Raw genomic sequence first — 20,696 nt, 5'->3', positions numbered from 1 at the left:
CAACACGGGGCCAAGGTTAAAGGGGTCCAAATGAGAGATGGTCTGTTAAAGAGAAATGCTACCTAATGGAGCTTAAAGACCTCCAAAAGTTAGTGTTAAAAAGTCCTTTGATCTTAGGCAAGCTAGGGCTGACCTTGAGGTGGGAATCTTACCTAAGCATGAGGTGCTTGTCAGCTTGCTAAATGTTAGTGGGAACCTTGCCCAAAAGCTTGAGGTGCTTCTCGCATGCTTAAATGACTAGGTTCTTGAAGTGTTCAATTCAAATATAAACTCTCAAGAGGCATTAACTTTTCCATGCTTGATTGACTAAGTGCTTGAAGTATTTAATTGAAACCAAATGATAAGCATAAATGACATGTTCAAATGATCCTCCACATGTGTCCCTCATGATGTGCTTGAATGCTATTGGATAGGTTTTAAAAGGGTCCAATGAGAATTTAGATACATAAAAATAAATAATTAAGTTCTTTCTCTCAAAGAGGAAAAAGAGGACACGTGTCCAAATGAAATAATTAAATAATGAGAGAGAGAGAGAGAGAGAGAGAGAGAGAGAGAGAGAGAGAGAGAGAGAGAGAGAAAGAGAGAGAGAGGTGTGGACAAAGCATGAGAGGGGGGTATACACACACACACACACACATTCTCTCATCGTGTGGAGTGCAAAGTGCAAGAGCTCCATCTCCTTCTCCAAGCCTGTTGAGAAGTGGAGAGCCTATACCAACAATCTTGGCTATGGAATGCAAATCCAACCAAGAGCCATGCTTCAATGCTTAAGATTGCCATCTTCTTCATCTTCATTACTAATGCTATTATGCTATGCTAAGCAAGAAGATTGATTATAAGTGAGGAACTATTTCTTTCTCCTATGGATGATTCTTCTTCTTCTTCCCTACCCTCATTCCCCGCTAGCTCTCTCCACCTTCGAAGGTGTTTGAGGCCTTGGGACTGAGGCTTGGGATAGTTAATTATTTTTGCAAAGTTTATGTTATGCTTGTGATGCATGAAGATTTCCATCTTCATAGCATCACCAAGGTCACAAGGAATAGAAAGATTGTATTGTAACAAGTCTCTCTTGATGGGAGAATCTATAATACATACACTTTTTGAAGGGGGACCAACATCAAGTAAATCCGGTCCTCAACTATTGTCATGTTATCTAATACTTTCTCTCTTGCAAAAGTATTTTTCATGCCAAGTTAATTAAGTACTATGTTCATGTTGCTACCATCAATTAAGTTCACCCTCTATGTTCTCAAAGTAATCTCACAAAATTGCTCACTCTAATTCTCTTAATTCCGCCATTCTCAAAGTTCATAGGCCATTTCCATTACATTGGTATTAGAGCATTTGGTTTCTCTTTTCTTGCTTAAGAAGAGAGGTCCTCAAGTAGTTTATTAATGGTTGATTTTGTTAATTATATTAGGGTAAGTGGGACTGGGATCTATTATCGGTTTTGTTGAGTCCACTATGTGGGATATGATGCACACCTCGGGAGCTTTGGTCTTAATAATGGAGTCTTTTTAAACTTGCCTATGGCTTTACCATTATTGAGCCATAAGAAATCTGAAAGGAGCTATTCCTTGGAAATTTTGCTATGTTAGACCCACCCCAATACTCTCTATTATTAACCAATTTGAGCCGTGGGTGTAGATACTTAAGTGCTTATTTTCAAAGGCTAAGAAGAGTAGTACCTAAGGTTTTGAACTGCCAAGAATACACTAAGTAAACATATAAGTATAATTAGATTGATTGGCAATAACCAAGAGAGTAGAATGAACATTGATAACTTTGATTTTTCACATGAAGGTGTTAATGATGATGGCCCCATGTTTGTCAAATTATCTTGTTACTAAGTTGCATCAAGCTATGGGCAACCCTACTTTGCAAGCCGAAGTTGCTCAATAACTTCGTGCTTACGGGTTTTCCCTTAGAAGGACTCTTGATCAGACCCCCAAAATAATACTCTCTCCCATACAAAAGGAGGGAATCCAAAGAATAATAAACCTAAGTTCCTCTGAAGATGTGACTCCACAAAGATGACGGTCTAGACGATCGTCGCCAACTCCTCCCATGAGAAAACGGTCAACACACAGTCCTTCTAGGCTCGTCACTCTGAAAGGGAAGAGAGGAAATAAAGGAAGAAAATGTCAAGAAAGAGGTCACCCTCTTCTCCTTCTTCTTCACCTTCCTCCTCTCCCGATGAAAGCTATGGCTATTCTGCTAGAGAATACAAGAGGGGAGGACATCACAAATCATACCCTGCATGGCGAAGATCAGAAAAACTCAAGAAGTTCAAGAGGGAGAAAAGAGTATCTCTTTTCTCACCTATGATGTCACCGTTTGTGCCACCAACAAAGTATTGGCCTTCATCCAGCAATTTGATGCGGCCTTTGGAGACAAGGGATTCATGGAGTCCTCCAAGCTACGCCATGTAGATATGCACTTCCAAAAATTGGCTCGTCAATGGTGGGGTAGCCTTTGTGGCAATGGTGAAGCCCCAAAGACATGGAAAACTCTACAAGTTTCCATCATGAAGCAATTCCTTGCAAGCGATGCAAAGGACAAACTACTTACTGAATGGCACAGTTTGCAACTTCTCTCACATGAATCTATTCACAGATATGTGGACAAGTTTTGGGATTTACATATTGTCTTCCAAGAGATAGACTTTGCCGAGCAAAAGCAACAATTTTTGCGAGATTACATGAAGAAATGACTGAGTATGTCAACTCCCAACGACGTGGTTCTATCACCAAAGTAATCCACCACACCATGGTTGCTTCCCGCATCAATTTCCAACAAGGGGCTAGACAGAATGTCAAACCCATGGAAAACAAAGACAAAAATGATGCAAAGGGGAAAACCAATGTCCAAAATTCTTCCCAAGGCAATTCCTACAACAACAACTACAACAACAATAGGTCCAAGGAGAAGGGAAAGGTAAAAACAAACTCTCTCATGAAGAGCTTAATGAAGCTTTTCACAAGGACCATAAATGTTTTATGTGTGGGGAGCAAGGACATGGCTATTGTTCTTTTCCTAAAAAAAATGTTCGCAATGAGACTCCTAGGGCTTCCACCATCAAAGCTCCAAAAGAGGATGCTCATTGCAAAGGATCATCTCTCTCCTATGATTAGGGAAAGGTAAGGGAGCATGCTGCCTTCATCTTGTTTGACCCTGGCTCTACCCACAAATTCATATCAACGGAGTTGGCCACCAAGTTGGGCATTCAAGCTTTCGAGATGGGAGATATTGTAACGGGGCTGGCACAACTTTCAAGGGACAGCAAGCCTCCGTTACTCCTTTGATTCGGAAGTTGAGGATTCATTTCCAAAGCTATGTCGACAAAGAAGACTTTTTCATCTCTACTCTCCGACATGAGGATACTATCTTAGGGGCGCCATGATTTGATCGCATGGCTGCCAACATGAAGTTCCCTGAAAGGAGAATCTACTTTATCTATAGGGAAAATAACATGTATATAGATGCTAATGAGTTTGGTTGTACTATACCACTTGTAAATTCACCAGTTTTTGATAAGTCAATGAAAAGCTTGATTTTTGCATACATGATTTTTATCAAAGAATCCATTAAAGATGCTAATGGTTTATCAAATGAAAATGGTAGGAATCAAGAAGAGTTAGACTTGTCTACTTTTTAAAATGGATTCCAAGATGTTTTGATCGATGATATCCCTATGGACTTACCTCCAAAACGAGGGGATGATACCCATCGAAATGAGCTCCTACTAGGAAGCTCACCGCCTAACAAGCCTCCTTGTCGAGTTTCCCAAGCTTAACAAGAGGAGATAATGAGTCAAGTATAAGAATTGGTAGACAAAGGGATGGTGAGGCTTAGCTCCTCTCCCTTTGTTCTCCAGTCCTTTTTGTGCAAAAGAAAGATGGTACATACCGCATGTGTGTGGACTATCAAGCACTAAACCATTTCACTATCAAAAATAGATTTCCTATGCCTTGGGTAGAAGGTCTATTTGATAAGCTACAAGGCTCTACCTACTTCAGTAGGATTGACCTAAAAAGTGGCTATCATCAAATAAGGATAGTGGATGAAGATATCCTAAAGACCGCGTTTCGTACAATGTTTGGTCTTTATGAACGAATATCTAGTCATGCCTTTTGGCTTGACCAATACACTAGCCACATTCAATGGTTTGATGGAGAAAATATTTAGACCCTACCATAAGTTCACTGGAGTGTTCTTTGATGATATCATCATCTACTCCAAGTCCTTGGAGGAACACAAGCAACATCTCCAAGTGATTTTTCAATCATTGAGGGAGAACAAGCGTTTTCTCAACCAAAAGAAAAGTGTTTTTTTTTCTTCAAGAGATTCAATACTTAGGTCATATTATCTTTCAAGATGGTATCCGTATGGATCCATCGAAGTTAGAGGTAATAAAAGCATGGCCTAATCCAAGGAATGTACATGAGCTAAGAAGCTTTATTAGTATGTGTGCATACTATAAACGCTTCATAGCAAAATTTTCTCAAATAGCAGGACCATTACATGACTTAACAAAGAGAACCTTAAGTATTCATGGACTGCTAAGGAGCAAAAGGCTTTTGACAATCTAAAAAAGAAGCTTACCTCTCAACCATTCGTCATGCTTCCGGATCTCTCAAAGCCATTTGAGGTCCAAGTGATGCTTGTGGTGATCGCCTTGGAGTAGTCTTGCTTCAAGAAGGGCATGCCATAGCATATGAGAGCCGAAGGCTCAATACAGATGAACAAGTCTTGGGCATTTATGAGAAATAGATTTTAGCTATTCCACATGCCCTATACACATGGAAACACTATTTATTGGGGACTCCATTCATTTTACGAACATACTACCCAAGTCTCAAGTACTTCATGACGTAAACCAAGCTTTCCGACAAAAAAATAAGGTGGGCAATAACCAATCTTACGATACTCGATCTCAGAAGTAGATCAATGATCACAATGGGAGAAAATACTTACCCCTTGTAGAGTATGCGTACAATAATACTATGCATACTACTATAGGAAAAGCACCTTTTGAGATCATAGATGGAATACCTAAAAGTCCCTTGCTACTTAAAGTACATGGGAAGATCTTCGCTGTTGATGAGTATAGCTGTGACCTACAAGAATCTTTTCAAAAAATGAAGGAGTCTATATCCATCTCTCAACAAAGGTAAAAAGCAACAAGCACAGAAAGGGCCTTAACTTTCATAGAAAGTGATTGGGTGTTTGTCCAACAGGGCCTTAACTTTCAAAGAAAGTGATTGGATCTTACTTAAGTTTCCCAAGGCTCGCTTGAGGCAAACGATGTGTGAAAATCCTACGGGCCATCAAAAGTATTATGCTAAATTAACAAAAAGATACTATGGTCCTTTTCAAATCTTGAAGCCAATCAATGACATGGCTTACCAACTCAAGTTGCCCAAGCATTGGCTCGTTATCTTCATTAAAGACCTCCAAAAGTTAATGTTAAAAAGTCCTTTGATCTTAGGCAAGCTAGGGATGACCTTGAGGTGGGTATCCTACCCAAGCATGAGGTGCTTGTCAGCTTGCTAAGTGTTAGTGGGAACCTTGCCCAAAAGCTTGAGGTGCTTCTTGCATGCTTAAATGATTAGTTTCTTGAAGTATTCAATTCAAAGATATACTCTCAAGAGGCATCAACTTTTCCATGCTTGATTGACTAAGTGCTTGAAGTATTCAATTCAAACCAAATGTTCAAATGATCCTACACATGTGGCCCTCATGATGTGCTTGAATGCTATTGGATAGGTTTTAAAAGGGTCCAATGAGAATTTAGATACATAAAAATAAATAATTAAGTTATTTCTCTCAAAGAGAAAAAACAGGACAAATGTCCAAATGAAATAATTAAATAATGCTTGAGAGAGAGAGAGAGAGAGAGAGAGAGAGAGAGAGAGAGAGAGAGAGAGAGAGGTGGACCAAGCATGAGAGGGGGGTATACTCACACACACACACACACACACACACACACACACACACACACACACACACACACACACACACATACACACACACATTCTCTCATTGTGTGGAGTGCAAAGTGCAAGAGCTCCATCTCCTTTTCCAAGCCTTTTGAGAAGTGGAGAGCCTACATTAAAACTCTTGGCTATGGAATGCAAATCCAACCAAGAGCCATGCTTCAATGGTTAAGCTTGCCATCTTCTTCATCTTCATTATTGTCCTATTATGCTATACTAAGCAAGAAGAGTGATGATAAGTGAGAAACTATTTCTTTCTCCTATCGATGATTCTTCTTCTTCTTCCCTACCCTCATTCCCCGCTAGCTCTCTTCACCTTCGAAGGTGTTTGAGGCCTTGGGACTGAGGCTTGGGATACTTAATGCGTTTTGCAAAGTTTAGGTTATCCTCGTGATTCATGAAGCTTTTCATCCTCATAGCATCACTAAGGTCACAAGGAACACAAAGATTGTATTGTAACAAGTCTCTTTTGATGGAGAATCTATAATACAAACGTCTTTTGGAGGGGGGACCGGCTCCAAGTAACTCCGATCCTCAACTATTGTCATGTTCTCTAATACTCTCTCTCTTGCAAAAGTATGTTTCATGCCAAGTTCATGTTGCTACCATCAATTAAGTTCACACTCTATGTTCTCAAAGTAATCTCACAAAAATTCTCACTCTAATTTCTTAATTCCGCTATTCTCAAAGTTCATAGGCTATTTCCATTACATCTTGGGTAGAGCCATGTTTCTGCAGGGAAGCATGAGGTTGGTACTTACCACATGAAAAGGCTTCGCATTTCTGTGCCTCACCAAAAGCATTCAATAAGGGATTTTTATTTCATGCATGATACTACAGGAACATGGACATCATTCTACATTGTTTGCCTCATAGGCCACACAACCTTTCACTCAAATGCCTTGTAGCATGGCTGTAGTAGCAAGTAGTAGTAGTAGGACAACTCTACAATCCAACCCGTAGGTGTCAAACTCAATGGCATAGAGGTGGCAATCAGACTGCACAGCCTAGAGGCCTTGGGCCTCGCCTAAGAACATGCCAATCGTCTTGAGAATTTGAAAAGATAAAGAAGCGTTGAAGAGAGGCCAAATGCCAAATGCTAGTGCACCTCAAATGTCCTCTCTCTAGGAAGTTTTCAAAAGGTACGCTGGCATTTTCACAAATTCGTTCTTCATGGGTAGCGGGTGCTTGCAATCATCAAAGGCAGAAAGCAAGTAAGGGTGCCAACGCCCACACACACACACACACACACACACACACACACACACACACACACAGAGAGAGAGAGAGAGAGAGAGAGAGAGAGAGAGAGAGAGAGAGAGAGAGAGGGAGAGAGAGAGGGAGAGAGAGAGAGAGACTCATACTCATAGGTGCCTTTTTTGCACAACGTGCACTCCGCTTGGCAAAGTTGGAGCTTCTGCTTCGATTGGACTTAGTGTTTGGGAATAATGCATCTCAGCTTAATATTGTGCCGTTTTCAGTTTAAAAAATGCCGGTTAAAGGCAAGGGGAAAAGGATAAATTCTACCCAAAAATAAATAAAATCTTCCACATGCGCTTATCCTCCGAGAGAGAGAGAGAGAGAGAGAGAGAGAGAGAGAGAGAGAGAGAGAGAGAGAGAGAGAGAGAGAGAGAGAGAGAGAGAGAGAGAGAGAGAGAGACCTTAGGTCCAAATTCCAATCGAAGCAAAAGGTCCAACTTTGCAGTCAAGATTTTTGAAATGGAGTTCCTCTCTCTCTCTCTCTACGGTCAAGATTTTTGATATGCAGTTCCTCTCTCTCTCTCTCTCTCTCTCTCTCTCACACACACACACACACACACACACACACACACACACACACACACACACACACACACACACACAAGAAAGGGAATTTTGAATGTTTGAAAAAATGATTTTTCCTGAACACTGGTTGGACCTAAGCTCTCTCTCTCTCTCTCTCTCTCTCTCTCTCTCTCTCTCTCTCTCTCTCTCTCAGAGGATCAGTGCATGTGCTTTGCATACAAAAGCCATCACTAAGGCAGCCACCAAAACAGCATGCTGAGTCTAGATGTGCGCACACACACACACAGAGGCCCGACCCCTCCCCACAGAGGGTAGGTGTGAAGGCCGCCATCACTGCCAGTATGGCGTGCTCCCTCTCACATGCCTTCAACTCAGCTTGGATAGTAGCTCTCGGACAACAACTCTCTCTCTCTCTCTCTCTCTCTCTCTCTCTCTCTCTCTCTCTCTCTCTCTCTCGCCCACATCCAGCTCGTGCGTACTGGCTTCTCGGCTCCCGCTTGGACTCCTTCAACTGACCCACATAATCACCCCTCTCTCTCTCTCACTCACTCACACACACACATAGCTTTTCAATCACACCAACTTCAGGTGACCCACATAATCGTCCCCCCTCTCTCTCTCTCTCACTCACTCAAGACTCTCTTTCTCTCTCTCTCTCTCTCTCTCTCTCTCTCTCTCTCACACACACACACACACACACACACACACACACACACACACACACACACACACACACACACACACACACACACACACACACACACACACACACACACACACACACACAGAGCAAGTAGAGCACAATACACGGTTGGAAAAGTTGGGGCAATGCGAAGCCTGAAGAGAGAGAGAGAGAGAGAGAGAGAGAGAGAGAGAGAGAGAGAGAGAGAGAGAGAGAGAGAGAGAGAGAGAGAGAGAGAGAGTTCTATTATCATCCTTGGAGGTCAAATATGACCTATGGGACCAAATGAACATGTCACGTGGTGTGAGTGGAGGTCATAAGTGACTCACGATGCTCAAAAATGGCTGAAATGAGCGTCGCAATAGAGAGTCCACATCGTGGTTGGGAGAGGAAGGTATGTAGAGAGAGCTCATGGCTGAATATATGGGGAAAAGAGGACCTAATGTGGTCAAAAGCTGAGTACTCAAGTAGTGTGTGGTACTCACTCTCTCGCACTTGATGAGGACATAAGGTGCAAAGTCGACGAGACTCCTCGCCACTACCCCAACGTCCTATCTCGCAGCGTAGAGAATGGGAGCTAAGACGAATGAAGGCAATGGTGCGGATCGCACTCAACGGGATGGGCTCAAGGATGTAGGGATGGGTTCGGTTACCTCGTTCGGAGAAGAAGAGAGATTTGTAGTTTGGGGCAATGTGTGTGGTGTAATGGCTGAAGCGTGAACCTTCGGATTTTGCCCAAGTCGTGATACATTGGCGTTGTAAGAAGGCCTCATTAACTTGGGAATCGATCGAAGCATCCTTGACCAAGTGACATGCATCCCATCTTCCAAACCATTTCTTGATGTCAAGCATCCACCCCGAACTTAGTAGTTTGCTCTTGCATGTCTTTTGGACCTTTTGACTTGCTTTATATGCAATTCTAGGAAGTCGATACAAAGGGCTACGTTGTGTCTTAAGCATGTACTCCACAACACTTTGCATGCCCAATACCTCAATGGGAAGCGATCCGGACTCAAGAAGTAAGAGCATATAGGGTGTTTGTGTCTTGACTTGGAGAAAGTTGGTAAGAAAACGCTTTTGGACATTCTCAAACTCTTTCCAAGTAGACTTCCCGATGCTACCACCCCACACCTCCACTCCATAAAGAAGCACCGGTGTCACCAATGTGTCAAAGAGGTACTGGTGTCACCAATGTGTCAAAGAGGTACTTTTTGAGATCCCAACACTTGATCTCTCCAGCATTGCACATGTTCTCAAATGCATAATAAGCCCTCTTTCTGGCTTCCATGTGACACATTGCACAATCCTTCCATTTATGATTGGATGGAACCTCAAGGCCAAGGTACTTGAAGCTGTCTACCACTTCAAGTTGCTCATTGTTGTATACAATGCATGGATGTTCATCATTGAGGGTCCTTACAAGCATAACCTTGGTTTTGGATCCATTCACAATCAACCAGCTATGTAGGCAAAAGCGTTCCAAGACACTCATAAGCTTTTGTGCATCTTCCAAGGTATGTGCCAAGAGCACTACATCATCGGCATAAAGTAAAAGCATGATCACCACATTTCCGACCTTAACCTCTTCTATGCCTTCTTGTTGCATAAAATCAAGAACCATGCATTTCAATTCATCAATGAGTAGCCCAAAGAGGGTTGCGGAAAGTGGGCATCCTTGTTTGACACCAATGGTGCTTGCACAAAATTCTGAAATTCCATCTCCTATATGTAGTCGACATATCAATTTTTGGTAGATGCGAAAGATTGCATGCATAAATTCTCATGGCACTTGAAGGCTTTGCATACATCTCCAAAGAGTTCCTCACGGTACCATGTCAAAAGCTTTCTTGAAATCCACAAAGCAACAATACAACTTTTTCCCTTTCAATCGAGACGCTTCCATAAGAACTCGAAGAGTGATAAAATGATCAATAGTGCTATGATGCTTTTGAAAACCTGCTTGGCCAAGCGCACGTTTGCCGTTTCTTTTTAGCCCATTCACTTATCTTCATCTCCATGATACATCCAAATAACTTTGCCATCAAACAGCCAACCATTATAGTGCGATAGTTGTTCACATTGTTTACATCTCCTCCTTTGTGCAAAGGCTTGATCCAATTTGCACTCCAATAATGAAGCATGCCATGCTGAAGTGCAAGGTTAAACATATCGCATATCCAATATCATGTTTTCTTGCTTGTCCATTTAATCATTTCAGCCTTGACACCTTGAAGGTCCCGTGCCTTGAGAGTAGCAAGTTTCTCAAGCGCATGTCATACATCTTCAATGGTAAAGAAGGGAGGCATAAACAAAAGGGAGCTACAACACTCCATCTTACAACATTGGGTTGCTCATAGAGGTTCTTGCAATGTGTATACATATCCTCAAGAGTCAAGTCACCAAAGCTCCAACACGCTTGCCTTTTAGATTTTGCCAAAACTTGCCACATGCATGTGCTTTCTCTTGCACTAAAAGAAGTTGTTTTTTGACTTCCCACCTTATCCTCTTTTTTTGAACAAGTGCTTTGCATGTGTGTGAATGTTCCAAGTAAACTTCCTTGTCTTTGCTTGCATCCAACCTTAGCAAGTGTTTTCGGGCTTGACTACATTCCATGTCAAACCATTTCTTCTTGGTGCTACCCTTCGTAGACCTTTTACAAGACATGTGTTTCACCGAAAAGCATTCCTTCGCACAAGAGCAAATTACTTCTTTGAAAACTTTCCACTTGCATTCTAATGTTGGGCTCTCTTGATGCTCTGTCATGCTTAACATTTGGTCTACCATATCAGCCATATATAAGTGATTGTTTGAAGTCTAGACGTAGGTACAAATGATTCACATCATGATTAGAGGCTACATGATCGGGTCTTTTACCACACTTGAGGTCAATACATAACATCCTATGATCCAATTCCGGATTCCATTCACCAAGTGTAAAGTTTTGTATGCATTCTAAAGTGGCTTTTGAGAACAACATATAGTCAATCACGCTATCGCCATTGTGCTTTCTACATGTAAAGTCATTCGTGCCTTGCCATAGAGATACACCATTTGCAATGAGCATTCCGATACTATTGCACATATGTAGAAGTGACTTTCCATAGTGATCTAGTTCGTTTGCATCATTAGAACTTTGATTATACATGTATGGGTCATCCATTCTTCTTGAGACATGCGGCATGTTGACTTGTTGTGTGTCGTGTTGTAACGTATTTGTGCGAGCATTCATGTCTCCAAAGACAATGACTCCACCATGATCCTTGTAATGAGCAATATCTTCCTCTAGTTCAACAAAGGGCTGATCTCTATCCATATCCAAGCGAGCATAAAAGTTGGAGTCATAGTGAGGAATGTAGCAACCAACCACAAACATGACTTGACCATTTGGTAGGCTGATTTTCAGCCATAAGTAGCATTTATACTTATCTCTTTGACAATGGAAACATCTTTCAAACCCTTTTTGGTCATACATGCTATGCCTCCTTGGCCTCTACGTTGCTTTGCATTTTTGGCCCACATCAAAGAATGCACATCGTATTTGTCAAATCCAAAAATTCGTTGTGCATCATGCTCCCATGTTTTGACAAGAAGTATCACATCGGAGTCATTGGTAAGCTCATCAATGTCAATTCCTGCAGTCCATGGATACCCGTTACAATTCCAAAAGATTATTCGCAAGCATGAGTTGGTCTCATAGATCATGTGTCCCTATTTGTTGGGTGGACTTGCATCCTCCTCAAGTGACTTTTCTTCTTGAGATGATACCTTAACCTTCTTGCTTCTTTCCTCATATGCTTTGCTATATTTTTTTGCATAAGAGTGCGATCCTCATATACATTACAACCCGTTCCTGTGAGGTAGATCCAACTATTGTCAAGGATAATCTTTCTCTTCACCTCATCAGCCATGGTACATACAATAGTTCTTTCTCTCGAGCGAGGGACTCCTTGTTTTCCAACTCGATGTGCACCATAAGCCATGATTCCAGACATGCCAAAGTATGTAGCAAAAAACTATTCAATAGAAACCGCAAAAGATTCAATGGGGTGTTTCCATGCTTTCCTCCTTGATTCCACGAATGACGATGTTCTTTGAGCGTTTTTGCCGTTCTTGCAATTCTTGAGTGTCCACATTCTCTACATTCTTTGCTTGGACAACGGCTTGCATGATAGGAGATGTAGAAACCACATTATCTTTACAAGCAAGGTGAAGAGCGCACTTGCAATGGAGAATGGAACTTTAAGAGTTCTCGTTGTGGAGAATGAGCACCTCAAGAAGGTCCTTGAAATGCAAACAACATGCTTGATGTATCTTGAGAATGAAGTTCAAGAATGTAAGCGCTTTCTTGTGGAATGAATGTATTGAAAGAGAGAGAGAGAGAGAGAGAGAGAGAGAGAGAGAGAGAGAGAGAGAGAGAGAGAGAGAGATAGATAGATAGATATATTTTATTATCGTCCTCGGAGGTCAAATATGACCTATGGGACCAAAGTTACATGTGATGTAGTATGTGTACGGTTAATGAGTGACTCTCGATGCTCCAAAATTGTAGTGATGAGAGTCGCAATGGAGAGCCCACACTTTGGCTGGGAGAGGAAAGTGTGTAGGTCTAAGTTATGGCTGAAAATGTGAGAGAAGCAAGTTCGGATGTGATCAAAAGCTGAGCACTCTAGTAGTGTGTGGTACTCAGACTCTCGAACTTGCAGTGAGCATAATGTGCACAATCGATTTGACTCTTCTCCATTGCCCCAACGCCCTATCTCGCATCGAAGGAAATGGGAGCTAAGCCGAATTGCTGCGATAGTGCGTATCGCGGACAAGGGAATAGGCTCAAGCATGTAAGTGTGAGTACGGTTTCCTCTCTCAGCGAAGAACATGGTTTTGTAGTTGGGGGCAATATAGGTGGTGTAATGTATGAAGCGTGACCCACCGGATTTCTCCCAAGCCGTAATACATTGGCGTTGTAGAAAAGCTTCATTCACTTGAGAGTCAATTGAAGCATCATGTAGCAAGTGAATGAAGCTTCACCCACTTCTCTCTCTTCTCTCTCTCTCTCTCTCTCTCTCTCTCTCTCTCTGAGTTCAACAACGCCCTCGATTGTGGAGGATGATGCACCTCTAGCTCTCTCTTTCTCTCTCTGCGTCAGCTGGGACATGCGCAGCTATGCCAACATCTCTCTCTCTCTCTCTCTCTCTCTCTCTCTCTCTCTCAGTGCAGCCGTTTTTTGACCTAGCAGACAGCAGTCCACTCTTTTGATCATAACTTCTTCATCCGAACTCCAATTTGGGTGATCTATAGCCTCAATCGAAGAGCACGAAGTCCTCTACGCATTGATGTAAAGACACAAATTTTCAGAGTTATGGAAGGTGTTTCTGTAGCAGCATTTCCGAAGTGAACAGGTTCAACAAAATTGATTCTCATCTCCTATTTTACATACAATGTCTTCCGGCACTTGCAAGGGTTCTTCTTCTTCAACAAGGTCCACAACCATTGTGGAAAATGATCCAAAAGCTCCTAAGTGTAGAGATAGCAACACATCCACCCAACCAACGACATCGAAACCATGATCATGGCGTACTTGGTATCATTTCAAGAGACCGTAAACAAACAAGGAGAAGACTTACGAGCACTTGCAATGGAGAATGGCACACTAAGGGTACTTGTGGTTGAGAATGAGAATCTCAAGAGGACACTTGAGATGCAAACAACACGTTTGATGCAACTTGAAGAGGAAGTCAAGGAATGTAAACGCTCTCTTGTGGACTTGAATGCTTTGAAGGAGCGGATGAGCAAAGTAGAGCATGACCATGTATTGAAAGAGGAGAAATTTGACACTATGAGCCGGGATGTATGCGACATGAAAAATGTATGCACAAACAAGTCTTGGGCTGATGTATGTGGTAGCAATGTGGTTTCTAATTCCTCACTCATGCAAGCTATGGTTCAAACAAAGAATGTTGAGAATGTAGATGTGGAGGAGTTGAAGGAACGGGAGCGACGTTCCAAGAACATTGTTATTCGTGGAATTCCTGAAGAGAAGTTAGAGACACCTCCTTCTCTTGCCATTGTTATTGAAGATTTCTTCAAAACCCACTTTGGCATGTCCGGAGTTATGGTCTATGGAGCACATAGAGTGGGGAAGCAAGGAGCTCCTCGCTCGGGAGAACGGCCAATTGTATGCACCATGCCGGATGAGACCAAGCGAAAGATTATCCTTGATAATAGTTGGATCTATTTGAGGAATACAAAATGTTTTGTATGTGAAGATCGCACTATTAAGCAACAAAATATGCGTCACAAGGCATATGAGGAAAAGAATAATAAAAACAAGGAAGTCTCTCATGAAGAAAATGTGCCCAAGGAGGAGGCAAGTCTCTCAAGCAAATGGGGATGCGTGACCTATGAGACCGAGTTACAATTGAAAATATGCTTTTGGAATTGTAATGGATACCCATGGAATGCGGGGGTTGGCATTGATGAACTAACAAGCAAAGCCGATGTTGTACTTCTTGTTGAAACTTGGGAGCATGATACACAAAGGATTAACGGCTTGGAGGATTACAATGTACATTCATTGATGTGGTCAAAGAATCTCAAGCAACGAAGAGGACAAGGAGGGTTAGCATGTATGGTTAAGAAAGGATTGGAAGATTTTGTATCAATTGTGAAAGATGACAAGTACAAACGTTATGTATGGCTGAAAATTATGACACCAAAAAGAGCACCTATTTTTGTAGCCGGTTGCTACATTCCTCATCATGATTCTCCCTTTTATGCTTGCATGGATAGAGATCAACCATTTTCTGATTTGGAAGAGGACATTTCTTATTTCAAAGGTGAAGGTGATGTTATTGTATTTGGGGATATGAATGCTCGCACAAAAACATTGCAACATGATACTCAACAATTTGATATGCCATACATTTCAAGGGAGTTGGAGGAAGTTCACTTGTATGATCGTACTTCAATGGATGAGAAAGAGCCAGATCACTATGGAAAGTACTTTTACACATGTGTAATAGCACGGGTATGCTCATTGCCAATGGTGTATCTTTGTGGAGTGGAACCAATGGATTTACATATAGAAGACATAATGGGGATAGTGTGATTGACTATATGCTACTCTCTGAAGCCATCATGTATCGCATAAAGAGTTTTATGTTTGGTCAATGGACCCCGGAATCCGACCATCGCACCTTATGTATTGACCTTTCATGTGGAGAACCAACTAAGCATGATAATCTCAGCCAAAGGAAAGAGAAGTTATCACTATGTATGGATTTCAAACGGGCACCAATGTACATTGAAATGGTTGAGCAAAAATTATGGATGACAAAGCTTCAATGTGATGCACCATTGGAAACTAAATGGGAAGATTTCAAGAAAGCTATTTGTTCTTGTGCGGAAGAATGCTTTGCCATAAAGCATCTCCATGGTATCAACAAAGATAGATCACGCAAAAGGTGGTTTGATAAAGAATGTCAAGATGCTCGAAAGTCCTTGATAAAGCTTGATGCAACTATGGACAAAGACAACTATCAAAGTCATTTGCATACATACAAGGCATTGATTCAAAAGAAGAGAAGAAGATGGGAAGTAAAGCAACAAGAATTTCAAGTCCAAGAAAAGGCACATGCATGTGGAAGATTTTGGAGAAACTTGAGAGGCAAGCGGGTTGAGAATTTGGGTAACTTGAGTCTAGTGGATATGTACACACATTGTAGGCAATTATATGAGCAAGAAAATACTGAAAAAATGCCATTTTATGGTTCACTCCCATGTATGCCGTCTTTTTTTACTATTGAGGATGTATGCGGTGGGCTTGAAAAGTTGGCCACTCGCAAAGCGGGAGATCTTCAAGGTATCAAGCCGGAGATGATCAAATGGACGGAAGATTTTACCCATGAGTGGATGTGTGATATGTTCAACCTTGCACTTCAACATGGTATGCCTTATGATTGGAGTACTAATTGGGTTAAGCCTTTGCATAAAGGAGGGGATGTAAAGAATGTAAGCAACTACCGGACTATAATGATTGGGTCTCTTATGGAAAAGTTATTTGGGTGCATAATGGAGATGAAATTGAGTGATTGGGCTGAAGAGAATGACAAGCGTGCAAAGGGACAAGCGGGTTTTCGTCGATGCCATAGCACCATTGATCATCTTGTCACTCTTCGTGTTCTCATGGGGAAAGTCGGTTGAAAGGCAAGCGATTGTATTGTTGTTTTGTGGACTTTAAGAAAGCCTTTGATATGATTCCACGTAACAATTTGTGGAGAAGGATGGAAGAACTCCAAGTGCCAAGTGAGTTTATGCTTGCGGTTTCTCGAATCTATGAGAAGGTGATTTGTCAATTGCGCATGGGAAGAGAAATTTCAGAAATTTTTGTAAGCACTATTGGGGTTAAACAAGGATGTCCATTGTCACCAACTCTCTTTGGTCTATGCATCGATCAATTGGAACAAATGGTACTTGACTTTATGCAAGAAGAAGGCATTGAAGAGGTCACTATTTGCAATGCGGTAATCATGCTTTTGTTGTATGCGGATGATGTAGTGCTTCTAGCACACACTTTAGAAGATGCACAAAAGCTTATGGTTGTCCTTGAGAACTTTTGCTTGCATAGTGGGCTGATTGTAAATGAATCCAAAACAAAGGTTATGCTTGTGAAAACCAACCATAAGGAGAAGCCATGCATTGTGTACAACAACGAGACACTTGAAGTTGTTGAGAGCTTTAAGTACCTTGGCCTTGAGGTTCCATCCAATCACAAGTGGCATGAATGTGCTATGCGTCGTTTGGAAGCGGGAAAGAGAGCATATTATGCATTTGAGAACATGGGTTCTCAAGAAGTATCTTTTTGATGCATTGGTGACACCGGTTCTTCTTTATGGAGTTGAAGTGTGGGGTGGGAGCATCTCAAAGACTACTTGGAAAGAGTTTGAGAATGTCCAAAAGCGTTTTCTTACAAACTTTCTCCAAGTTAAGACACAAACACCATATATGCTCCTACTTCTTGAGTCGGGATCTCTTCCAATTGAGGTTATGGGCATGGAAAGGGTTGTGGAGTACATGATAAAGATGCGTCAAAACCCCTCACATCGACTTCCTACAATTGCATGGGAAGCAAGCAAAAAAGTTCAAAAGACGCATAAAAGCAAGATCTTGAGCACGGGATGGATGCAAGACATAAAGAAGTGGTTTGGGAGATGGGATGCATTACACTTGCTACATGATGCTTCAATTGACTCTCAAGTGAATGAAGCTTTTCTACAACGCCAATGTATTCCGGCTTGGGAGAAATCCGGTGGGTCACGCTTCATACATTACACCACCTATATTGCACCCAACTACAAAACCATGTTCTTCGCTGAGAGAGGAAACCGTACTCACACTTACATGCTTGAGCCTATTCCCTTGTCCGCGATACGCACTATCGTAGAAATTCGGCTTAGCTCCCATTTCCTTCGATGCGAGATAGGGCGTTGGGGCAATGGAGAAGAGTCAAATCGATTGTGCACATTATGCTCACTGCAAGTTCGAGAGTCTGAGTACCACACACTACTAGAGTGCTGAGCTTTTGATCACATCCGAACTTGCTTCTCTCACATTTTCAGCCATAACTTAGACCTACACACTTTCCTCTCCCAGCCAAAGTGTGGGCTCTCCATTGCGACTCTCATCACTACAATTTTGGAAATTGAGAGTCACTCATCAGCCGTACACATACTACATCACATGTAACTTTGGTCCCATAGGTCATATTTGACCTCCGAGGACGATAATAAAATCTATCTATCTATCTATCTATCTCTCTCTCTCTCTCTCTCTCTCTCTCTCTCTCTCTCTCTCTCTCTCTCTCTCTCTCTTAGTGTGGCAACGACTACCTCCACTCCCTGCCTCTTCACCTTCCATTGTGATGGTCTTGCGAGTCGCGACCCATCAACTCCCCATCAGCTCTCTTTGATTAGCTGATTTAGCTTCAGCAAGCCTGTCACCTGAGACTCGCTTGCTCCTTCCTGTGCCACGTGGAGAGCGTGAAAAAGGCTCCCCATAATAGAGTAAAGTAGATATTTGATATTAGATATATAATCTATATATCATGGATAGACAAGAAAATTTTCAATGGGTCAATAAGTTACATCATGGGATCAAACTTATGTGGATCCACTCTTTAATGCTTGCTCTCTAAGAGCTTGGTCGTGTGCACCTGTTAAGCAACCTTGCTACCCGGTTTCCCGGTGGCTAGTGCGGCATAGTAAGTGCCATCATTACAATTTGATAGGGCTGGTCAACTGTTCAATGAGAGGGACATGAAAAGGACTTGGTAGTGTGAGAGGGTTGCTGTCCAATGGCTACATCCCGTCGATGGTGATCATTGCAATGAAACCAAGACCCCACCGGTTTGAGAGGAAATGCAAACAATTTTTTTTTCTTTTTACGTGATTTGATGGAGAGTTAGTGGATGCATTCTCTCTCTACACAACCAGCTGGTGACTGGTTGGATACTAGGGTAGCACTGCATGCGAGCAAGCTCTAAAGCCTTTTTGAGCTTGCCAAAAAACAATATCCTTTTTTTTGAGCTGACCTCTGTGTGTGTGTGTGTGTGTGTGTGTGTGTGTGTGTGTGTGTGTGTGTGAGAGAGAGAGAGAGAGAGAGAGAGAGAGAGAGAGAGAGAGAGAGAGAGAGAGAGAGAGAGAGAGAGAGAGAGAGAGAGAGAGAGAGCATGTGTGTCAATATGAAATTATGGGATCAAACTTATATGATCTAGTGTCGTTCTCATTAATTAATTTCTCCAGCGGATCCGCCGCGACGTTAACTCTTAAATCAAATGTGCCAGTTCGAGTCGGTGCACACGCGAGGTCGCCTGCAAGGCACCTCCTCCGACTTCTGCCCCCTGTGCCCAATCTCCCCCTCCTGCACCCGCCCCTCCTGCGACCTTTGCCCCCCTGCGCTGTGCGTCGGTCCATCCCAACAAGGTCTACCTACCTGTAGTAGAGAGACACGTACAGTGTCCGCGTACCTCCTCTGCACGACGACCACACCACCCCCAGCAACATACATTCACGTAGAGGCAGCAAAGCATTGACCTTAAAGAGACCCTGCCCTGCAAAACAGAAACAAACAATCTCCGCCCTGTGCTTGTGGGTGCATCGAGATGGAGCTGCCCCGAATTGAGACACACACACAGAGCGAGTTGGACCTGCCCCCAACTGAGACATACACAGACTGCGCGGACGAAGCCTCCAATGCTCGGCGCACACAAAGCCGGCAATCTTGGGCGTACGCACTCTCTCTCTCTCTCTTTGTGCGCGCCTCTGTTGCCACACCTGGCATATCTTTTTCTCTCTCTCTCTACGTGCCCTATCCTCCCACTTCCTTATCCAACTTTTTAGAGAAGCATCTTCATAGATTCCAATTAATTGAGCTCCTTTCGAAAATTAGGACCACATATTTATTGGATGCACTCAGTAATGCTTGTTCTCTAGAGTCTAAAGCCTTTTTGAGCGCGCAAAAAAACAATATGCTAAGGTTTATTCCTCTATTGCACTTCTAGTTTGCTTTTTGGATGTGTGTGTGTGTGTGTGTGTTTTTTTTTAATGCGGGGGGGGGGGGGGGTGTTGTTTTCTACGTCTCCCAAGAGATTTGATAGGCTAGATCCATCGGACGAGTTGAACTCAAGAGTCGACATGTATTACTCAAAAGCAATTTGGGATAACCAAAGTGTGTGTGTGTGTGTGTGTGTGTGTGTGTGAGAGAGAGAGAGAGAGAGAGAGAGAGAGAGAGCGCTGACTCAGAGCTTGCATGCATATCAATGCTCGCAAAAAAACCTAGGTTTAGGGTAGAGGGGTCAGTAGCAGAACGAGCTTCAATCTTCTTCCTTGGAGCTCAATTGTGAGCGTAAAGTAGCTCATTGCATTCATCTTGCCATGAGGTTTCACGAAAATAATTTTTGAGTTTGTCGGATTTCGGATCCAAGAATTACGGCACGATGTTTGGAATTGCGTGTTTGAAAATTGGAGGCCAAAGAGAACACCCTCCAGGACGCAAAAGAGTAAGATGCAACCACGGAAGATTGAAACCACGCCAAGCCAATAGGATGACAGTCTTGTTAATGATCTAGCCGTTCAACCTCCGCTTTTTTGTGCTACTGTTGGTCCCTAATAATCTAATAACAGGGATATTACCCGTCATAGCACTCGGGACGTAAAGCTATTGGCCGCTCGACCCTA

Source organism: Adiantum capillus-veneris, chromosome 8 (assembly GCF_014529385.1).
Source record: "Adiantum capillus-veneris isolate H3 chromosome 8, ASM1452938v2, whole genome shotgun sequence".
Taxonomy (NCBI): domain Eukaryota; kingdom Viridiplantae; phylum Streptophyta; class Polypodiopsida; order Polypodiales; family Pteridaceae; genus Adiantum; species Adiantum capillus-veneris.
The sequence above is the reverse complement of the archived record's forward strand: the minus strand, read 5'-3'. Positions refer to the sequence as shown.